The sequence below is a fragment of the Coffea arabica genome, chromosome 6e, assembly GCF_036785885.1.
Source record: "Coffea arabica cultivar ET-39 chromosome 6e, Coffea Arabica ET-39 HiFi, whole genome shotgun sequence".
NCBI lineage: Eukaryota > Viridiplantae > Streptophyta > Magnoliopsida > Gentianales > Rubiaceae > Coffea > Coffea arabica.
Genome location: NC_092321.1, coordinates 31,944,478 through 31,966,721, shown reverse-complemented (window position 1 = coordinate 31,966,721; position 22,244 = coordinate 31,944,478). Strand labels below are relative to the sequence as shown.

General features: G+C 35.1%; 2 long non-coding RNA genes across 2 annotated transcripts; one reads left to right on the top strand and one right to left on the bottom strand.

The window, feature by feature from the left end:
* Window positions 1–1,819: 1,819 nt before the first annotated feature.
* Window positions 1,820–13,334, bottom strand: LOC113694532 (uncharacterized). Its single transcript, XR_003449407.2, has 4 exons — window positions 6,501–13,334; window positions 6,284–6,398; window positions 2,629–2,690; window positions 1,820–1,991 (listed from the first exon to the last, which is right to left on the bottom strand). It is a non-coding gene; the product is annotated as an uncharacterized lncRNA (long non-coding RNA).
* A 940-nt stretch (window positions 13,335–14,274) lies between these two features.
* LOC140009624 (uncharacterized) lies at window positions 14,275–22,027 on the top strand. Its single transcript, XR_011817110.1, has 2 exons — window positions 14,275–15,084; window positions 21,747–22,027. It is a non-coding gene; the product is annotated as an uncharacterized lncRNA (long non-coding RNA).
* The last annotated feature ends 217 nt before the right edge of the window (window positions 22,028–22,244 follow it).

Sequence of the window (22,244 nt, the reverse complement as noted above, 5' to 3'; positions counted from 1 at the left end):
AAGGCGAAAATCAGATTTCTCTTGTGTTTTTGAAACCCACTTCCGAGTCTCGATTATAAATAATTAAGGTTCAATTCATGAATTCTCCTTAGATTGTACACTAGTACAACTTTCTTTGATAAGTAGGGGTTCTATGTGATAGTGTATAATAATTGATGGTTATTTGCTCAGGCGCTCAAGGAGACCTTCAAGAGAAACTCGAAGTGGACGCCTAAACACTTGTTTGAGTACTTACTCACTTGTTTTGAATAGGTGAGTGTTCCATATAGGAGTACGTAATTTGAATAAGTCTATGACATGCTTATCCCATTGTCATTAAGTGTTAAGTGCTACATGTTAAGTATTTACCACACTCATGCATATCTAAGTAAGGTATACTTGAATTACTAGATATGAAATACTTGAAAAGCATATTTACGTGACTACTTGAACTACTCGATATGAAATGTTTGAAGAGCACATTTACATGACTACTTGAATTACTCGATATGAAATACTTGAATTGCATATTCATGTGATGTGTTTAAATGATTAATTATGCTATGGCTGCATAAGTCGGCTGGAGTGAACCTCCTCGACTCTTAAGTGGTAAAGTGAGAAACGGCCAATGGTGGCCTATTAAAATGACTAATGTCTACCAATTAACCGTGATTACTACCGTTAACCGTCAACCGTTAACCGTTTACCGTAATTACTTACCGTTTTCCTATCTACTTGATTACTTGATTACTGTAAATTACATGTTCACATGAAATTATCAAATATTGCTTACGTGTTTATGTGTTAATTGTTGCTAGTAATTGCTCATATGAAATTTCCACCATTTTAAGGCGAGTGTGTACTTTATCTCACTCGACCTACCAAAAGAATAAATTTTTACCATTTGCCAAGTTATTTGATTACTTGTGCATGTTGTAAGCTCTAAACTGAATCTGAGCCCTGCCCTTAGTTACTGACCTACTCGAGCCAAGACTGGGCTCGGTCGGGTAGGTTGGAACCCTGGGCTACCGTTTCGGTATACTCGAGTACTACCATTGGAGGGATAAGGTGATGGCCAGACAAACCAAGGGTCTCCGGAAGTTATAAGGTACAGATGACCGACATGATTCCACTGAAACACCGTATCCTTCAATGTGTGTTTATTTTGCATAGAGATAACTATTTCATGCAAATGTGCCAATGTGCAAATCTTGACTCATACCTATGACATGCTCAAATTACTCGTACCATGATAATTGTCTCATGTTAATGTGTCATACCTGTGATATGGTCAAAGTACTCGTATAATGATAATTGTCTCATGTTCATGAGCCAACGTGCAACCCCGAACCATACATGTGGTATGCTCAATTACTTGATTTATTAGAACTACTAGAGTGTCTTGGAACCTCACTGGATTGTGTAGCTCATCCCACGTTTTTGTTCTCTTTAACAGGGTTCGAGACCAAAAATGCTCGTGAATAGTACTAGATAGCTTTCTTTTGAAAATTTTCAATTGTATTATAGTGGATGGTTATAGTACATATTCCGTTGGGTTGTACTTAAGTTTGAAAGCTAAATAATTGTATGTGTGAAATATTTTGGAGTACTTTAATTATGTATTGAAGTTATTTGAAGTATTCCGAGTTTTGAATTGTGGATTGTACTGAGTCCTGGCAAGAGGTGGGCAGGCGTCCCGCGGATACCCTTTGGTTCGCCTTAGGGAGAAATGGGGGCGTCACAGCCTGCCCAACTCTGGCCAGGACTCAGTCACTCACGTCAAGAAAAATAAGATATAACCTCAAGAATAAGTGAAATAACAGTTCCCAAATTTAGAACGTATACTTACATACATTTTTATCTCAAATAGTAATACAATCCCAAATAAGACAAAGGTTCTAAATTCCCAATACATTCAACCCTATCCAAGCATTAGTGCGAGTACAATCGTAAAAATTCAAAAGAACTAGACCATGCTAGTTTGTACAGGTCTCACGCCCTCGCTCGCATCCCTGTAAGGAAAACAAAACTAACGGAATGAGCTAAAAGCCCAGTGAGATTCCATACACATAATCAAATAACTAAGTCGAAGACATTAATCATTGAAAAACAAATAATCTAGAAAACATTTACAATATAAAAACAATGGTAACACATTCGTTAAAAGGATACAAGCTCACGTGGAGCCATTCGTTCAGTCATTCACCAACCATTTCCTGATTCCTCCAATCATTAAAAACACATTTGTAAGCGAAAACCCCTTCATTGTTCTTGTCATCCGTTCCTTCATTTCATTTCCCCCACTAGCCAATTCACTGGCCAGTCTCCACCAATCTTCGTGGTCATACTCGAATATACCAAACATTATTCCAAGGTCACCAATCGCTCGACCGAGTTTGTTTCTGGCTCGAGTCAATTGGTAACGAAGGGCAAGGGCCCAATTTAGCCAAAAGATTTACATTCATGCACAAGTAGCATTTAATCATTTAATCATTAACAATTTCACATTCATTTAGGTCGAGTGCGATAAAGTACACACTCGCCTAGTAAAATTCATTTTTAGCAATCACTGAAAACATTTAACATATTATCAAACATTCACAACAATCCACAATGTCATTGGAAACATAACGTACAAAGAACACTCACCTGTTTAAACAAAGTAACGTCCAAATTTCCTTTCGGATAATACCGTCAATTACCGACAAACCCTAAGAATAACCAAGAGAAAATATTACTGTTCAACCATCTAAAGTTTTGGTGAATCAAAGAAAGTCCGAATAACTACTAGTACAATGTATAAAGATGATTTTTGGAGTGAAAAGAGTACATTTAGACCAAAGGACATAAGTAAAATATTTGTAAAACTCATGCTCACTCTTAAAACTTTGAAATCTCCATTTGAGTCGAAGTGACGAGGAAAACGTATTTCTATTAGTCGTTACTTTCATTTTTTTCAAGGGTACAAGTTTCGGCCGAACTCTAACTTATATACCTCTACAAAAGAGGACTCAAATAACCTAGACAATTCGAGTTAGATTCATCCTCAAATCGTTACTCAAGTCGCGAGTGTATCTACCTAACCCTCGAGTGAAAATTTGGGCAGCAGGCCCTTTGTGTTTACCTATTCTCCAGCCATTTATGGCTTCATTATTTTTCTCAATTCAGCCCCATAATCACACACAAGCAATGTTACCATCATAGCCCTTCAGTTAGGCTCCAAAATCATCCAATTACAACACAAGTCTAATAATACAACCGGAAATCAGTTTTTAAGACAAAAGGCTAAAAGCAGATTTGACATCTTATAGCATTTTGGTCACAACTGGAGCTACGTTTATCGGATTGGGGTGAAATTTATACTGTTTCGAAGCTAAGCCAAAGGGTTACAACTTTCATGAAAATAACTCAACCCAGTTCCCAGTTGATCTAGGTCAAATTTGCATATTACAGAACCAGAATTTCATTGTCAGTCTGGTTATCAGCACTGGATTTAAATGGCAATAACTCAAACTGTAAAATTCCGATTGAGGCATTTTCAGATGCGTTGCAAAGCTGAAACATAGAGCTAAAATTTAGTGTTATGGCCAAATGCTGATTTGATATGGATCAAAGTGAAAAACGAAGCCAAAAATGTGAAATCTCAAAACTGCACGCGAAAAAGAACATTTGGCAGTCAGGGGTATTTCAGTCATTTCATATGTTACAGTGCTCAGATTGAGTTGAAGTTTTACAGGTAGCTATGTAACATTATTTCCTACAACTTTCATGTTTTGACCTAAGCCTAATTAGGCCTCTAACATGGGCGAATGAAGTTGGTCAGAAGCAGGGCAGTTCATCATCAAAGCTGGAAATTTCTCTACTAAAGCTGGAATTTTATAACTGAAGCTGGAAATTTCAACCAAAGCTGGAAAACCATACACCCAAGCTTAAAAGTTCACATCAAAGTTAAACCATCTCATATCAAAACTATCAAGTTCATCTCATGGCTGGAAAATGCATATCAAGGCTGGAATTCAACATTAAAGCTGGAAATTACATGCTACCCTAGCCAAAACCATAAAATCTTTCACAACCATGCTTCTTTTAGCTTCAATCATAACTTATCTTGAATGAATCTCAAGAGACAAATAAAAGAGATGTTTTCCAGAAACGTACCTCAAACCCCAAGCAAACAAGAGTTTTATTCCTCCAAAAACTCCACCAAGGTCTTCTCTCCAAGCTTAACTTAAGTTTAATCGGTATGGATTTGGGTTAGTGTTTGATTTTTTTCACAAAGCAAGCAAGGAAATCAAGATGGAGTTTTTCTCTCTACCTCTCCTCTCTCTCTCGGCCAAGCTTACAAGAAAATGAAATGGTTGGGTTCAATGTGTACAAGATGAAGACTAAGAAAGGCTTGGTCAAAGGGTCTTGGTCAAGACCTTGGATAGATTTTTTTCCTTTTTGTTTTTTTCCCCCTAGCTCACGGTTCTTTCCCTCTCCTACTCTTAAGTTTTTTTTGTTTGGTTTTAAGACATGAAAGATGAATTGGTGATAAGACATGATAAGAAAGTTTCTTAGTCAAAAATTGTGGCTAGCTAGTGACACTTGGCACCACTAATTTTCCTCTTGTTTTTTTTTTTCCTTTCCTCTTGTTTTAAGTCAAATATTTCGGCTGATATAAGAGATATTTAGGGTTGATATTTATGAAATAAAAGCAAGGAGATTAAATTAATAAAATAGTGTTCAAGTGGTGCACCCGATCAGCAACAAACGGTGCATGTCGGTTCAAGCCGTTTTTCCTTAACTTGCCCGTAACAGTGTTTTCACTTATGATTCACTTACTTATTATTATTACTTCTAATCACACATTTTTTTCTTATATAAACTCACTCTTAACCACCAAATTTAGTACACAAACCTCTATACCGATTACTCACACTACGAAAAGACGTAAAAATCCTAAGTTTCCTTAATGATGAAAGTAAAGGGGGAACCCTTGGTTCTATGATTAATTGTAACTATTAGGGAAGTGAATGAGTAGTAAAGCTATTGTAAAGTAATAAATTCCAAATTAAAGGGAATTTAAAAAAAAGATAAGGGATTTTACCAGTCCTCACAAATTCCATATGAGATTGGTCATAACCATATCCTAATTGACTAGTACTCCAATTTTGGCTAGATTCATGCTCATAGGTTGGATGTATATCCAAATTTTGCATCTGCTCATCGACTCCTCTATATCTTTGTGACCCTGAATGGTGAGAAAAAGTATCCTCGCTCGAAAACTGACTTAAATTATTGATGAATTGACGTTGTGCTTCTATTCCAGGACGATTGCCATGATCAGTATCTTGAGTGGCATAATAATTATCTTGCCCGTGACCCCATGACATACCTCCTGTTTGTTGGCTATCTTGATTGTAACCACCCCTATGTTTCAAAAAATTGTCCCCTCCATCTTCATTATCATCGTTACCACCGTCACTTTTATTTGAAGATGATGAAACTGCATGTTTACTAGTTTATTTAGCCTTACTTTTCTGCTCCCTACTTGATGATTTAGCGACCCCTTTTTTTATTTTTTTTGGTAATATAGTGGGACAATGTACCACCAAAACCACTATTGTCATGTTCTTGATATTCATCACTTTCTGATTCAATTTGATGAATGCTCTTATCCAACCAATCCAGATTATCTTCAGGCAATTTAGGTTGTTCATTTTCTCTTATCCAATCATCCAATCTATCATCTTGAAGAAAAATGTGATTTAAGTCGATTGGGTTATAGAAATCATCAGTATCTCTTTGATGCATCAAATTTTTCACTTTTAATTGCATATTGTAATGCACAAAAAATAATTTATGCAATTTTTTAACTGCCAAATGGTTACGTAGTTTTGTATGAATTAATGACCATATACTCCAATTTTGCTAGCAACCAGAGGATGTGCAAGTTTGACTCAATATTATCACTGCAATCTTCCTTAGATTTGGTGCATCTTCACCATAGTTAAGCCATCATTGAGCTAAACAAATAAAGTAATATTAAATAAAATAATAATAAAAAATTATTATTATTATTTTAAGATTATAAAAATATTAACTTCATTAATATGATTTAAATGTTTATATAAGTATGAATTGAGTTGAAACCTGGTAAAGGCTTCAAAAATGCTCTTACTGTAATCGCACTTCCAAATTCTCCTTTTTAGTGTATAAAAATTTTGATCTACAAAAATAATATATACATAGGTGTTAAATTTTTAAAATTTTTTCATGAATATAATCATGAATATAAATAAATAAAATAACAAAAGAATACCTCATTTATTGCATCAACTTGTGCATCCTAATTTGGCTCCAACTTTGCATGACTTTCTTCAATTCTTTTCGAACTTCATCCATATTAAACACACAAGTTCTAGAATATTGAAGGGCTGGGTTCAAAAAATATACTAAATAAAATAAATCACAAAATTAGAAAATAAATAAATACACATATATTACATATTTAAATTGCATGTAATATTTTAAATTACCTGCTGCATGTAAATTACAATGAAGTTGGTTGTACCATCTATTATCAATCACTTCCCAAATCTTTCTTCATGATTACACCGACTTTTGAATAGCCATTTTTGCTCTATCCATTGCCTCATAAGTAATTGGCAATGCCGGTTTATAATTTCGATCAATAGTTTTTAGAATTTTGACCAAAGGCTCCATTATTGCACACATATTTCTGACTTTTTTCCAGAGCTTCTCTGACAATATCAACTCAGCTACTTTAACAACTTCTGTTTTTCTCTTGTTAGTGTTATTGAACTCTACCCATTCATCTGAGGTGCACATTCTTTTCAATTCTGTAGAATGCTGAAGAAGACTTTCCATAGAAATGAATTCAGTTACAAATCTAGTGATACTTGGACGTATTAGTTCCATTTTTCCTGTATATATCTTCATCAGATTCACTATTTTGTTATTGTTATATATGAAATTTGTCATCTTCTTCCCCTGAGTAACAGTTTTTTTATATTATCTATTTTGCCAATATCCTCCAACATCAAATCTACACAATAAGCAGCGCAAGGTGACCAGAATAGATTTTTCTTCTTTTCATCAATAGTTGTCCAGCTGCTTTCATACTAGATTCACTATCTATCACAACTTGCACAACATTTATTTCTCCCATAGCCTCTATAACCTCATCCATTAACTTGAAAATACATTCAACAGCTTTCTTGACATTGGTACAATCAACTGAACTATGGTATATCATGTCCCTATCACAGTCTATCATAAAATTTATTAGTGGATGCTTTGTATGGGTGCTCCACCCATCACACATAAGTGTACAACCAAAAGTTGAAAATTTATCATAAATATCTCTAAGATATTTTCTCAAGCTCCTCAAATTCTTCGTCTGAATATTCATTTCCAATTTGATAAGTTGAAGGGCCTTTAATACCGGGACCAACTTTGGCAATTTCATCAATCTTCGATTGATAATAAGGATTGTCAGCTGCATGACATGGTATAGCATTGAAATGAAAAAACTTTGAAATTACCTTACCGACTCTTTTTATATTTTCCCCTGCAAACATTGATTTGACTGATTTTTATTTCAAAGGAAACATATGTGAGTCAATTCCTCTGCTTGTCATTTCATCTGCTTGTTTGACAATAAAATTGTGTGACAATTCTCTTTTATTTTCAGAAGGCGTTGGTTGTGAAGTGCCACTACTCATATTTCCTAGAATTAACAATGTTTAACAAATAAAAAATGAATAAATAAATTCCAACTTTATTTAATTATATTTTATAAAATGATATCAAATTTGTTATAATATTTTAGTTTACAAATAATACCTGACATAAACATAGAAGGTCAACTCCCAGATATTGAATGCCTTCATTGTTCGTCTAAAAATTGCAAGTATTAACTCTCTCTATTTGCTTGCTTCATGTATTTTTTTTCCAACGCCATCCTACTTTCTTCATCAATTTCAAAAACATTTTCGTCCTTCTCGTCGCCAACTATGTTGAAATTATTATGCGTATTTTCTTGTTGTAGAGAGTTCAATATTTCTTCTTTTTTCTTTTTTATTGTAACTCTTTGAGCCTTAGCAATCTTTAGATGCATTTTTATTATATGTGTAACTTCTTTTAGTGCCCTTGGACAAGCTTCAACTTGTCCTATGACATGATTGATATGCTCTTTCAACCTTGTAATGCCACCATGCATTACTTTTCCACAATAATCGTATCTCACAATTTTTCCACAATAATTCCCACCCACGAGTGTACCATGTTCCCAACTAATATCCTTGCTTGTCATTGTAACTGGTCCATGTATCAATATAAATGATTAATCCATCATAAAATAATTAAAGATATATGAAAAAATACAACAAGTAGTTTAAGACATTTTATAACAGTAATAATTTATTTCTTTTTTTTAAAACAAACTCTTTAGATTTTATTCATAAAAACCAAATACAAGATATAGAAGCACAAAGTTTTAAGTACAAGGAAAAGTTTCTCCTGTCACGACAAAGTGTCTCCTCTCACGGCCCTCCTCCCTCTCCTAACAGCCGGTACTCCCAACTGATCAAGTCGAATTGCACCCCTAGCCAACACCGGAGCCGCCTCTAGGGTGTCATAAATTGTAAGCGTGACCCTCACATTAGCCAATACGTCTGCTACTTTGTTCGTCTCTCGAACACAGTGTCAGAACCTGCCCACCTCCGTAACCATTTGCCATATCTACTCTACCTCCGCCCGAACATGCCACGGGCAATGGAATCGCCATTGTAGAACGCCCACTAAGATTGCAGAGTCCGATTGAACAAACGGTGTGGCCACTCCCCATCCCGCACACAGCCGGAGCCCTATTAATAGCGCTAGAGTCTCTGCCTGTAAGCTGGTTTCTTCACCAAGGAACGCTGAGAATGCAAACACTAGTTGACCATTGGAATCCCTAATCACTCCACCTCCACCACTCATACTGGGATTCCCCTTGGAACACCCATCAGTGTTGAGTGTCAGCTGCCCAGTTGCACTTGGCTTCCAACGCACAATGGTGAACCCATACCTAGGGGAAGGGAGTTTGGCCACCATACATCTTCGGAAATGCACATGCATCTATCACCCGTGAAAACTGAATCTCAAACGCTGCTTTTATATCCCTGAAAATCGCCTTGCAGAGCTCTTGACTGTGCGGCAGAAACAGTAATAATTTATTTCTATTATATTAGTAAGTTAAAAATCTTATCTACAATGTAAACCTGCTACAATGATAATTTGTTCTTTTTTTTAAAGGAACATTGAAATTTTAAATGTTTATTAAAATTATTAGTGCATTATAGAAAATTAATCAAATAGCTGAACCTTTATGATTATAAGTATAATTAATTACTATTGTAGCTAAAGTCAATAAAGATGAAACCTCTACTAATAGCTATTTCGTAAAATTAATTACTAGCAAGAAAGAAATTTTATATTAAAAGATATATTAGTTATTTTAATATTTTCACTAAATATCATGTCGCGCCCCATTTTTGATAAGAAAAATAAAAAGACGAGTTTAGAAAAATGGCTTTTGATTCAATTCTTTGTTTGAAAATGAATTTTTTGATTTAAAAAGAAAATGAAAAACATAGGTCTAAATGGAACTTGAAAATGCGACGATTTGACCTAAAATATAATTTGAAAAGGGTTTTGAATAAAAATCAGAGTCGTCACTTAGTATAGAGTTAAGGTGTACCAAGTCACCTAAAATGAATTTTTCAAAGGAAAAAGTAGAAAAACCCCTTTTAAACGACTCCTAGTCTACGTAAATCAAAGAAAAAGGTTCGGGAGTCACATTTGAATAAAGGGAAGACAAGGATAAAAATCCGAGGCACCCTTTCAACCTAACCAAGACTAGTTGCGTAATTTAGTCAAATATTTTCTTATTCTTAACCTAAAAATTTATCACATTTAAATGTACTATATGAATGCAAACCCTAGACCTAAGAGAATATCGAGGGGTCAAAATTTCTCTTCAAAGCTCAATTGATGCCAATCACATTAATTGTGATGCCCAATGCAAATTCTTTGGAGAGGTCACGAATAATGCAAAAATATGAAACTCTAAGAAAAGAAAAAAGGAAACACAAATAATCATAATTATACGAATATACATGTCTTAAAGGAGTGCATCATGTCGGATACAAAGGACTAAGGTTCGTGACTCAATTTTTCCTTTAATAGAGGGGATACGAGCGTGCTAAGGCTAGAAAAGCCAAACTCGTCCATATCCCATATCCAAGGGATGACTCCCTAAACTAATCAAGCAAATGACCCTAATGACTAAAGTGAAATGCAAAGTCCTAAAGATCATACTTAAAATATGGGAAAAAAGGAAAGGATCATGCAAAAATGTAAAAATATTAACAAATGCATGAAAATGTAGTGAGGGCATGCAAGCATGTACTAGCGAGGGACGGCCCTATTGGGTCTAGCATTGGACTAACCCTTTACTAACGCTCTCTCACAAGCATTGGACTTGTGAGCGATCGAGAATAAGTAACCATGACTAGCATTGGACTAGCCACGGTTATATCGTACATTTGCATTCACCATATATATACAAGTAAATGGGCATAGTTAAGGCAAGTAAGCATGTGAGCACGTAATTCATATAGCACATAAACATGCATATCTAGATGCTAAATCCTAGGAAAGCGGTAACACATAGCACATAAGCATGCAAAACACACAAAGCAAACAAACCCTAACTATTACATTTGAGAGGGGGCCTACTACAATCTAAAAGGGGAATATGATATGAAATAATTAAAATAAATACCTAACTATTACAAATTTGGCATTCAAGTGCCTTTCAAATGATCAAAATTGAACTAAAATAAACATACAAACTAAAGCCAATAAAGCAAACAAATAAATAAATAAATAAATAAAATAGTAAAAAACATTCAAGAGGCATGCAATCAAACACGTAAAGTCACATAGGACACGTAGAGTCAAATAAAGTAAGAAATAAGAGTTCAGGGTGTATCTCCCTTGAATTGGGGCCCTAATGAAATGAAATCACTTATTTGCCCTCCAAAAAACAAAGAAAGGGTCAAGACATCACTTTAGTTAACAAATAATCACAAAAGATAAAAATAAAAATGAAATTGAATCAGTTAAATCATGTAGACAACCCACATTTAAGAAGTTAAAAGAAGAAGGGACTTAATTGCAAAGATTAACAAACTTTTGGGGCCAAAATTAAAGAAAAATAAAGTTTAGGGACCTATTTGCAATTAAATTAGGGACTTAATCGAAAGAGAATCTAAAATTCTAGGGCCTTAGCATCGTTAAGAAAAAATCCAAGGACTGATCTGCAAATTCGGTTACCAGATTCTTAGACAAACAGGCCATTGGCCATTTTTCTTATTTGTTTTGGGGCCGAAAACGCCCTAAGCCCAATCAAAACCCAATGAAACAGATGGGCTAACCTACACTTTCCAACAGATTTAAACACAATAAAAATAAAAAGAGAAGAGCATGCAAAACAGGACAACCGTCTACAACTTCTGATGCTTCAAGGACTCCTGCACTCCCACGAGACAACAGCTAGCAACAGGGATCTAAACTTATCATCGAAATATTTCACAAGGGGAAGAAAAATCTGGATGGGAAAATCAAGGGGTTGTACAGCTTTCAAACAAGATTGCCGAGCGTCAGCTTGGCTCTCCAACCCATGGATAACTAAGCAAACTTCTGATCAAAATAGAATGGAGAGAAAGGAACGGGAATAACAGGGACAGCAGCTATGCACAAATTTAAAGGAAAATCAACTCTAGTTAAATTATTCACGTATCTTGCTTTCCTTTTACATCAAAACCAAAGCTTCGTTGGTCTAGAACGGAACCCTGCTCAGCCTAGGGGAGCTGCGGCCTTTATATTCAAGATAACAATCCCAGCAGAGCAACGAAACCCAATATTCATCAGACTCCACAAACCCCCCCTTCAAACATAAGATGCATACAAAGGAATTCTAGGTTAAAAATAAAATTGACAAGTTCGAATACATTCACAGGTTTCTTGCTACCAAATGAATGATCTTCGGCCAGCTTTGGATTGACTAGAGCCGTACCTCACACACATAGACACACACGAGATTCATCAATTTTTGCTGCTTTGATTCAAAGTTTTCTATTAGGCATTTCTTCAAACACCGAATGGGCATCAAAGACATCATCGATTCGTGGCTCAATTGATACTATAACCAGCCCCAAAAATTTGCCACAACACACAAATTTCAGTCCAAACAATCACAGAAAGCATGTATGTTTCACAATCGTGTATAATCGACAACACTGCAATGAACAAATTCACAAAACCAAATAACATGCTTTGAAAGATTCAAGAATCCATGCTTGGAAAGAAACTGAAATTTTAAAAGAAAAAGATAACTTACAAAGCTCCTCCTCGGTGAAGATCCGCAGATGATGGTGATGGATATCTGATGAGGTGGTGGCAGCCCCTCCGTTTCTCGCCGCAGCTTGGCTCTGGTTTCTTGCCCGCAATTCCTTTCCTCCTCTATTTCCATTTTCAGCCGAAGCCTCCTTCTCCTCTCTTGCCTTGGCTTCGTTTCTCCTCAGCCCATAGCCTCTCTAGTTTCCCTTACTCTGCCGCTCCTCTCCTTTTTCTGGTTTTTCTCTGCTCAGCCGCCCCTCCAAACTCTCAGATTCCCTCTTCATGTTTTTCCAGATTTTTCCCTTTGCTCTCAGACGAAACTCCCTCTGTTTTTTTTGTCCGCTTGATCTCAGCTTTTTCTGTTGGTTCCCTCAACCCTAGCCGCCATTGGAGTCTTCTTTTTCTCTCCGCCATCCTCCCTTTTTCCTCTCCAACTTCCAGCTTTATTTTCTGATTTTTCATTGCTGTTTCCTTCCTCTCCGTTTCAGTCCGAATCTTCCCTTTTCCTTTTCTGTTTTGCCTTCCGAAAACCTCCCCAATTTTTTCCAGGTTTTTCTCTTGCTCTCTTTTTTTTTTTTTTTTGTTTCGGCCGAAGCCCCTTCCCCTGTTTTCTGGTTCTCTGTTTTCTTTTTCTCTAGCCCCCCAAACGAAGCTCTCTGTTTTTCCCTCTCAATCTCCAAAAGCTTCCTCAGTCCTGGCTTTTTTTCAAAAACACCTAGCCGCTCCCTCTTTTATCCGAAGCCTCCCTCCGTTTCTTTTTGGTTCCTCCCCCTTCCTTTTTTTCTTTTTGTTTTTCTCTTCCTTCAAATCTTAGGCCTCCAAGTGTCTAATATCTAATCCCTTAAATGCTTAGTTGTCCAATACATAAATGAGACACTTGTCCTAATGCAGGCCCCTCACTTGCCATTTTTATTATTTTTCCTTTTTGTTCCTTTTTCTCTCTTTTTTCCTTTTTTTTTTTGCAAAAAACTCTTAACTCAATTAAAATAAAACAAGAGACACGAAACAAAACAAAAATAAAATAAAATAAAATAAAAAACCTAAAATCGAAACAAATAAAATAAAAATTAAATTAATTAAATGAATAAAGTTTAAAATCAAAATTTGGTGTCTACATATCAAATGAATTTAGACTAATTTATTATGTACTTTGAATTATATGTGAGATGAGTGCTAAGCTTGTGTTTGGCGCAAAATAAATTCCAACAATACAAATTAACCAGATAAATCTAAATTTCTAAATTTTATTTTGGACACAATTATAATTAATCCAACCTGTAAAGGGCCACAGTTAATCCAAATATGTTTCTATTTCATACCTACTGACAAATATTGAAAAACTTAAAGAAATAAATTCATACTAGCTGACCCGCGGGAAAAGTCCTTATTTCAAAAGAAAGACTAAGGGAGGGCAATGAAAGGGCCACTGCTCAATTGAAGCTGACAACTAGCTATTTCGGATAGGAAAGAGAAACTTGATCGGTAATCACAAATCCCAGTTCTCCGAGTTGATTCCTACTATTCTAGGTACTATCTCGCTTCCCTAAGAGTGTCCAAATAATAAAGGAGATGAAAGAAAGTTGTAGACACCAAAATTTTAATTCTATTTAATTTCATTTTTATTTTATTTTATTTTTAGTTCACAAAATGATAGTTAGCTAATTTATTGAATTAGGGTTCATTCTCTTTTTTAAATAATTTCCGGAAAAAGAAAAGTCTCACAAAAATTTGTTTTTAATCTTTTCAAATTTAATTTCTTCAAAATAAATGAAAACTTGCAAGGCAATTTCAAATAGGAGATTAACATTTTGTTTACCCTAAACTTGTTTTGAAAAACAAAAAAATAATAAAATAAAAAAGGAAATAGGTGGAGGCCGTGCAAAATAACTAAGTGTGTGAGATAGGCATTAGACAAGTGTCTTTATTTTTTTTTTTATACCACAACACTTAAGAGCTAGGTGGCAAGGACACTTGTTGGATTGGGAGAAATTTGGAAGGAAAAAATGGGAGAAAAATCTGGAAAAGGAGAGAGAGCAAGAGATTGAGAGAGGGGGTGGCTGAAAAGAGAAAGAGAAATCTGGGAGAGTAAGAGAGAAAGGGAGAGACTCTGGAGAGCAAGGAAACAAGAGGGAAGTTGGGAAAAGGAAAAACGAAAAAAGAAGAAAAAGGGTTTCGGGGGAGAAAAAGAGAGGAAGAAGAAAAAAAAGAAAAGGGGGGAGGAAAGAAAGAGAGCAAGGAGGAATCTAGGGAAGGATCTGGGGAGAATCAGAGGAAAAAGGAAGGAAAAAACAAAAAGAAATAGAGAGGAAAGATCGAGGAAGATTGAGAGAAAAGTGTAGAGAAATTTTTGGAAAAGTGAGCCAGGGTTGGAGGAGTGACTGGGTTCAGACGCCATTTTTTTTCCTTCTTATTGACCTCTTTTAGATCTATTCTGGAGTTCTGGATACTCTATAGATGTAGGTGAAGAATTTTTTTGTTGGAAATTTTCAGATTAAAAGTCCATAAGCTCGTCAAATCTAGGCTCAAAAGTGCAGACTCATCAGTTCTTGAACAGCTTTCGCAGCAAAACTTGGTTTTTCACCTCTGCAATTTCACGCGTTTTGGGTTTGCTCCTGGTTTCATGCTTCTTTCTACCTTTTAAGGTGCAAAAAGGTAGTTTCTTTCTCCCCTTTTTCCACTCATATAGTGTTGAATCTGCATCAGAAAAGTTGAAACTCTTGTTGCAATGCTTCTTGTCGGCTTTCTTCCTTCTATATTTGCTGCCATTTGTGGATCTGTTGGGGGGGAGGACTTGAACTATGGCTTTATATCGTGATTTTGTCACCTATCTTCGTCACAAAAAAAAAGGAGAGAGTTAAACCCGTGAGTAAACTCAACTAGAGTTGTTTTCCATCAGCCATGCATTTTTTTCCCTTTGTCTTCCATGTGATGAGTCTTGCACAAGAAGAATTGCAAGTTCCTATTCTGATTTTTTTGCATGTTTGGATGTTGAATTACTGTGTTTGATTGCCAGAATAAAGTTTGATGTTTGGTTGAGATTTTATGTGAAGGGAAGTTTGCATCATGATCCAGAAGAAAATTGCAAAAAGCTTTCGGTTATAGAATGTCGCAGAAGAAAGCTCTTTCCCGAAGCTTTGCATGCAATTTTTAAAAAATTGCACTTTAACCCCTAATTTTCTGAATAATACTACTATGGCACAGAAATTTGGGAAAAGTAATCAATTTTGTCCCTTCAAAATGTTAATTTTCTTTGGTATGTTCTAATGTGATTTTCGGACAGATTATTTATGAATTTTAGGATGAAATTTGAGGTTTAATAATTTTGATAGATTTATAGTTTTTATTTGGATTTTTAGTAAAATAATTAAAATTTGGGTAATATTTTTGCTTTGGGGTTTGATGAGAGGGTTTTGATTTATTTTTGTGAATTTTAGCATTTGGTTTTGGTAGGTTTCATCTTAAGCCCTTTATTTTATTTTATTTTAATTTAGACCCTTAATATTTGTAATAATAATAATTTGACCCCTCAAACTTCTTTAATTGGGTAAATTAGGTCCTTGCTTATTTTAATTTCTTGAAGATGGGTTGTTTACTTTCGTTTAAATGATTTAATTGTTCAATTTCATGTTTATTTCCATCTCTTATGATTGTTTGATAATTAAAGTGGTGCCTTAACCATTTTTTTCGTGCTGGAGGGTAAATAAGAGAAATTTCATTTCATTAGGTTACCAATTCAAGGGAGGTACACTCTACTCCTTTATTTTGATTTTACTTGATCCTATGGTCTCCTATGTGATTTTATGTGTGTAATTTCATGCTTGTTTGAATGTTTTTTATTTTATTTCATTTATATATTTATTCCCTTTATTGGTTTTAATTTTGTATATTTATTTTAATTTAATTTTTGATTATTTGAAAGGCGATTAAATGCCAAATTGTAATAGTTATTTTATTTTGTTTCATTCTTTACCCCTTTAGATTGTAGTTAGGGCCCCCGAATGTAATAGTTTGGTCTTTATTCGCTTTTATTTGTTTATGTGTTTGCATGCTTGTGTGCTTATGTGTTTACTCGCTTTCTTAGGATCTTTGCATCTAGATATCATGTTTATGTGCCATGTGCTACATGTGATTATATGTTTACTTGCTTTATCATGTTTTATGTGATTTATTCGATTATAATAAATGCATGACGTCACCACACAAGTCCAACGCTAGTTGTGGCCCTTTTTTCCGATTCCACACTAGTCCAACGCTAGTTGTGGCCCTCATTTCTAATTTCTCACTAGTCCAACGCTAGTGAGAACTTATAGACATGAGTTAGTCCAACGCTAGACGCTTAGGGACCATCCACGCATTAGATCATGTTTGTGTGACAAATCACTACATTTCATGCATATTTTCTATTTATTTTAGGATCCTTACCATTTTTGCATAATATTCCCCCGAATAAATATCCCTTACCCCTATCCCTATATGCAAAACATAACATTTAGATTTGCATCTCATTTAGGAAAATTAGAAATATGTTAGATCATTTGCTTGACCAAAATTAGGAGAATTAACCCTTTAAATATGGGATATGGACGAGTATGGCCTTTTAGCTTTAACACGTTCGTATCTCCTCTATAAAAAAGAAAATATAGTCACGAATCTTGGTTCCCCACATCCGTTATGATGCATTCCTTTAGCTCATGTATATCCTTTAGCTCATGTATATTTTGTATATTATTATTTTCTTTTCTTTTTTTCGAGTCTCATATTTTGCATATTCGTGACCTCTTCAAAGAGTCACTCTTGGGCATCACAATTAATGCGATTTGCACCAACTAAAATTCGACGAGACATATTGACTGTGACGCCCCAAAAGAAGAAGAAAGAAAAATTTCTGGTGAGCAGTGTTTTGAGAGAATTCGGCCGCATACTGGCCGGATTGGCATGGTGATTTGAAAATAAAATTTGCAAAGCTTCTGCCTTGAATCCGGCTAGAATTCTGTCGTCGTACAGTTTCCTTAGTGATTAAGTCTTCATCTTTTGACTTCATTTGGAGTTCAAAAGCCACTTTTCTTTCTTCTCTAAGCTGACCGAACTTCTTGGGAGCAAAACAAAGAGAGAAAACTCCATTTTTCTCTTTGATTTCCTTCACCAAATCTTGAGAGTTTTCTTCCAAGTGCCAAGATCTACTCTGATTAACTTCACATCTAAGGGGATAGCAAGCTAAGGGTGGAGAGTTTTGAGAAGAAAAGGGTTTTCTTTGCTTGTTTTCAAGGTGTTGGAAGGTATAATCATTAGAAGCTTATTTTATTCTTTAATGTTGTGGTTAAGTTATTGGATGAGTTGATCTTGATTAATTTTACGGAAATTCTTGTGATTTGGAAGTTGGGATGATAAAGTTCCATATTAGTGATATTTCTAGACTTTATCTCAGTTATTTTGTAAGGACTCGCAAATTTTCTTATTTTAAACGCCTATTTCTAGCTCATTTAATTATTTATTTTTGCCATTTATCCCGAATATTTTATTTTGACTTTTATTACTTCAATTACATGGAATTATGGCTCAAGTGTATTTTTAAAATGACTTGATTTCAAAATTTATTTCTCGAGAGCTCGTTAAGTGAGAATAGTGAGTACGCGTTTGGAAACTGTAGCCGAACTGAGAGTACAATAACCTTAAAAAAATTGGAGACTTGTACATTAGTCTTAAAATAGGTATTTTAATGTTTAAGTGCTCAAGTATTAGTTAGTGATACTATCGTTATAAGAATTTCTTAGAGATTCCACTTTATCGCACACAATCGGTAATACGCGTTTTTACGCGCGAGATTAATTGAGAGATTTTAAATCATTATTTTTAGACCATTAAGAGTGAATAATAATAGTATGAGTGAAAGTGTATTAGAGGTTTAGTGTACTAGTGAAATAAACCCAAGAGGAATCGAGCACGAAGCGCGCGTACATTAGTTGACTTTTGGAGCATTTTGGGCCACACATTCTTAAGCTCTCATGAGAGCATCACGCTAGATTAAAACCCTCCACACCTTTACCTCAATTGACGTCTCATAGCTCCATTTCCAGCGTGCAACTCCAAGGCAAAAACAACCAAGAGCTCTTCATTTTCCTTCATCAAATCTTCACTAATCCTCCACCAAATCACCTCAAATTTTACACGCAACTTGCTAATCACATGGTGAACAACCTAAGCTAGGAAAGAGGCTTGATTCTCACAATTTTTCTCAGCTTTTAGAGGCCGAAAATTTCTGGTTAGGTCATCATCAAAGGTAATTAACGATCAACTACCTAAATCTTGATTTATGGAAGTTCTAGTGCACATTTAAGCTCTTACATGCATGTGGGTAGCTTGTTTATGATGGAAAAATTGTTGAGTGGGCTCTATGAACTCCCACATTGGATGGATGAACTGATTTGTGATGTTTTAATGGTATTAATGTGGGTTTATTGCTTAAACTAGTGGATTAATGTCGTATAGTTGGTAGAAACTCAAAGGGAAGTGAAGATGAAAAATTTCCGATTCTGCCCTTATGTTGTTCGTGACCTTTAGGGTGATTTTTAATGGTTTTAATGGCTTATTTATGATGTATATATGTTGTTGGGATTGCGTAAAAAGTTTCATTGAAAAATAACATGATTTGGTTGGTCAAATGTGTTGATTTCCAAAGTTTAGTAAAACTGGAAAATTTTCCCGGATTGCCCAGGCAGTCATTTTGTATCGGCTATATCTCTTTACTCCGATGTCGAAATCGAGTGACGTTTGTGGCACTGGAAACTAGACATTCCCAGTTTTCCATTGGTATAAAATTCACATTCTGGTTCCACGTGGGGGAGCCAAACCATTCGTTTGAAATTTGCTGTCCTGTTTCGTTGGTTTACCAGAGGGCAGAACATGAACTACGATTTGATGCTCCAATGTGAGCTAGTTGTGGATGGATTTTGAAAATAATTTCTTCTGAGAAATTCTAGCTTTATGGAATTATTTTCCAACGCCACTAACCACGCTCAATTCCGAGTTGAATTGAGTGAGTTGCGGCCAAAGTTTTGGACTGACTTAGTGATGGAATTCTTCATTTTGGACTAATCCTTAACAAATCTTGGTTTGGGGACTTGTACTCGAAAATTTTGGTGTAAATCACCAATCAAATATGCCTTGAACCCTTACCAGATTTGATCATCATAAATGGGACATGTTTTAGGCATTTTCCTTGGTCAAAAGTTTAGAAAAGGAAATTTCCATGCACAAGGCAGCTTTGCCTTGAAATCTTGGGAAATTGAGTGATTTAGTTAAGTGACTTCCTGTACTTATTTCTCCTTGAAATTTGGTAGATGAATAGCCCTTATATGGTACTATAATCATACCAAATTTGGTGCTATTCCGAAGCCGTTTCAATGCTCAACTGAACTTCCAAATTTCATGATTTAAGTTTTGAAAACCCTTGTTTAACAAGAAAATTTTGGCAACTTTGAGCTATCATATTTTGGTGCTCAAAACTCAGATTCTTGTTCCGTTTGTTTTGTGTTAAACCTGGATTGTAAATCTGATAGAGTTCCAAATTTCAGAGGTTAGTTCAAATCAAGTGAATTTTGCCGAATTTTCAAAGTTGGCCAAAAACCAACCTAAACCTGTCTTGAGTGCCCAAAACAGTAAATTTGAGCCAATTTTTGAATACCTTCGGTTTGGAATCATGGAAAAGTGTCTTCTAAGAACTATTAGTAATTTCAAAGAGGTTTCCAACGGTATCAAGTTTTTCATTTTTGGACTTTCTGGACTTCCGGACCGATTTTCCAAATTTCCACGCGTAAAACTGAAATTTTTACTTGCTCTTTTAAGAGCTTAGGTCACGCTTTTGAGACTCTTGGGATATTCCAAACTTATTTTTATGGTGAAAAGGTTCTCACTTATAATTTGGAACTTTATTTTGAATGTTGGTTTCGATAAATCGAAACACTTGAAAATTTGGCCTTGAGCATTTTAACTAGAGAAATTCTTGAAAAATTTCACTAAATTTCCTATTTGAAAGTTAGAACTTTAACTTCCATATTTATTATAAAAAAAGGGTGATTGTAAGGAGACTTTGGCTTCATAAGTTTAGAAAACATGATTTTTCACTTATATTCTTGCACTTGGGCTTTTATTGAAGATTTTCTAGTATGAACACATTTTTCTCCTTTCTCGATTATCGTGCCAAATTTAAGCATTTTACTCTTCTTTTGGAATTGATAGTCCTTGCCATGATTTAACTCGGAAATGGGACTTTAAATTCCTTTTAGTTATTATTCCAATGATTAAGTGAAAACTTCCTATTTCGATTTGTTTGAGCTAGAGGCTCTTGAGTGTGTGTATCTAAGAGGTTTTGTTTTTTCTTGCTGTTGCTCTTGCTTTGCTCCGGATTACGATGAGGGATTCCAAACTGTTTTGCACAAAAAAAAAAAATTGCTTCTCGAACTTTTATAACCACTGTTTGTATAATTGCATATATATATATATATATATATATATATATATATATATATATATATATATATATATATATATATACGTGATGTGACTTGATAAGTTCTTCTTACATGTCTAAGTGGTGAAATACTTGATGAATCTTGTTCACGTGAATGATAAATAATTATTCCTAGGCGAGTGTGTACTTTATCGCACTCGACCTAACTGTTGTTGTATCACTTAACTGTTCAATATTTCATTGTTTATGTGTTACTTGTGTATGCTGTAGGCCATGTGTACTTTATCACATCGGCTGAACAAGGCCTTCCCCCCTTCGTTATCACCTATTCGAGCCAGAAGCGGACTCGGTCGGATAGATTGATAACCCTGGGCATTGTATTTTGGTATACTCGAGTATTACCGCTGGAGGGATAAGGTGATTGCCAGTCAACCAAAGGAGCTACCGGTGGGAGTTATAAGGACGGGAAGTGGACCGAGTACTGTATCCTTTTGTGTTTGGTTTACTATTGCTACTGTTATTGCTCTCCTAGTTGACATTTCTCGGGTAAGACTCCTCATGAGCATTAAGCTCTGAGACGAATCAATCCTTGTAATGTTCTTCTAGTCGGACGAGCCGCTATTTGTTTGACTATAAAAATTCATGAAAATACATTTACATGGTCATTCATTCCAAATATACATTAGTGATTTTAAATGATTTATGAGTTGTACTCATAGTAAAGTTACTAGCAAAAGTCCTATTTGTCCACGTGATTTTAAAATAGCAATTATGCACTGATTTATAAAAACTTGATTTTCCCTTTTGAAACCTCATTGAGTTTTAGCTCACCCCAAAAATATTTTAGTTCTATGCAGGGCTCGGGAAGGATAGTTACTCAAGCACAAGGCTTTCGAGTACCGTGGATTATCCTTTATCTGGGTTGTGATTGATTTTCTCTATGGAATGTAATGGTTATTTTGAAAGATTTGTGAACTTTATGGTATGATGTACTTGTGGTTGAAGTGAATGTAAACCTCATGATACTTTGGGGATTATACTTTTGTAAGAACGATTTGAATTGCGAACATAAGGATTGTACTTAAGTTATTATTATTATGAAAATTTAGATGAAGTATTGGACTTGTACTTTGGTATGTTGGATTGGTGGATATAATATACTCCGTTTGAGCTTTTAAGAACGATCGATTATATTTATGCTTGAGTTTTGTAGTGAGTCCTGGCGAGAGTTAGGCAGGCGTTCTGTTGATACCCTTGGGTTCACCCTTGGGAGAAGTGGGGGCGTTACATATTTCATCTTTGATTTGGCATGTATATGATTAGTAGAAGCTATGCTAGTGTTAAG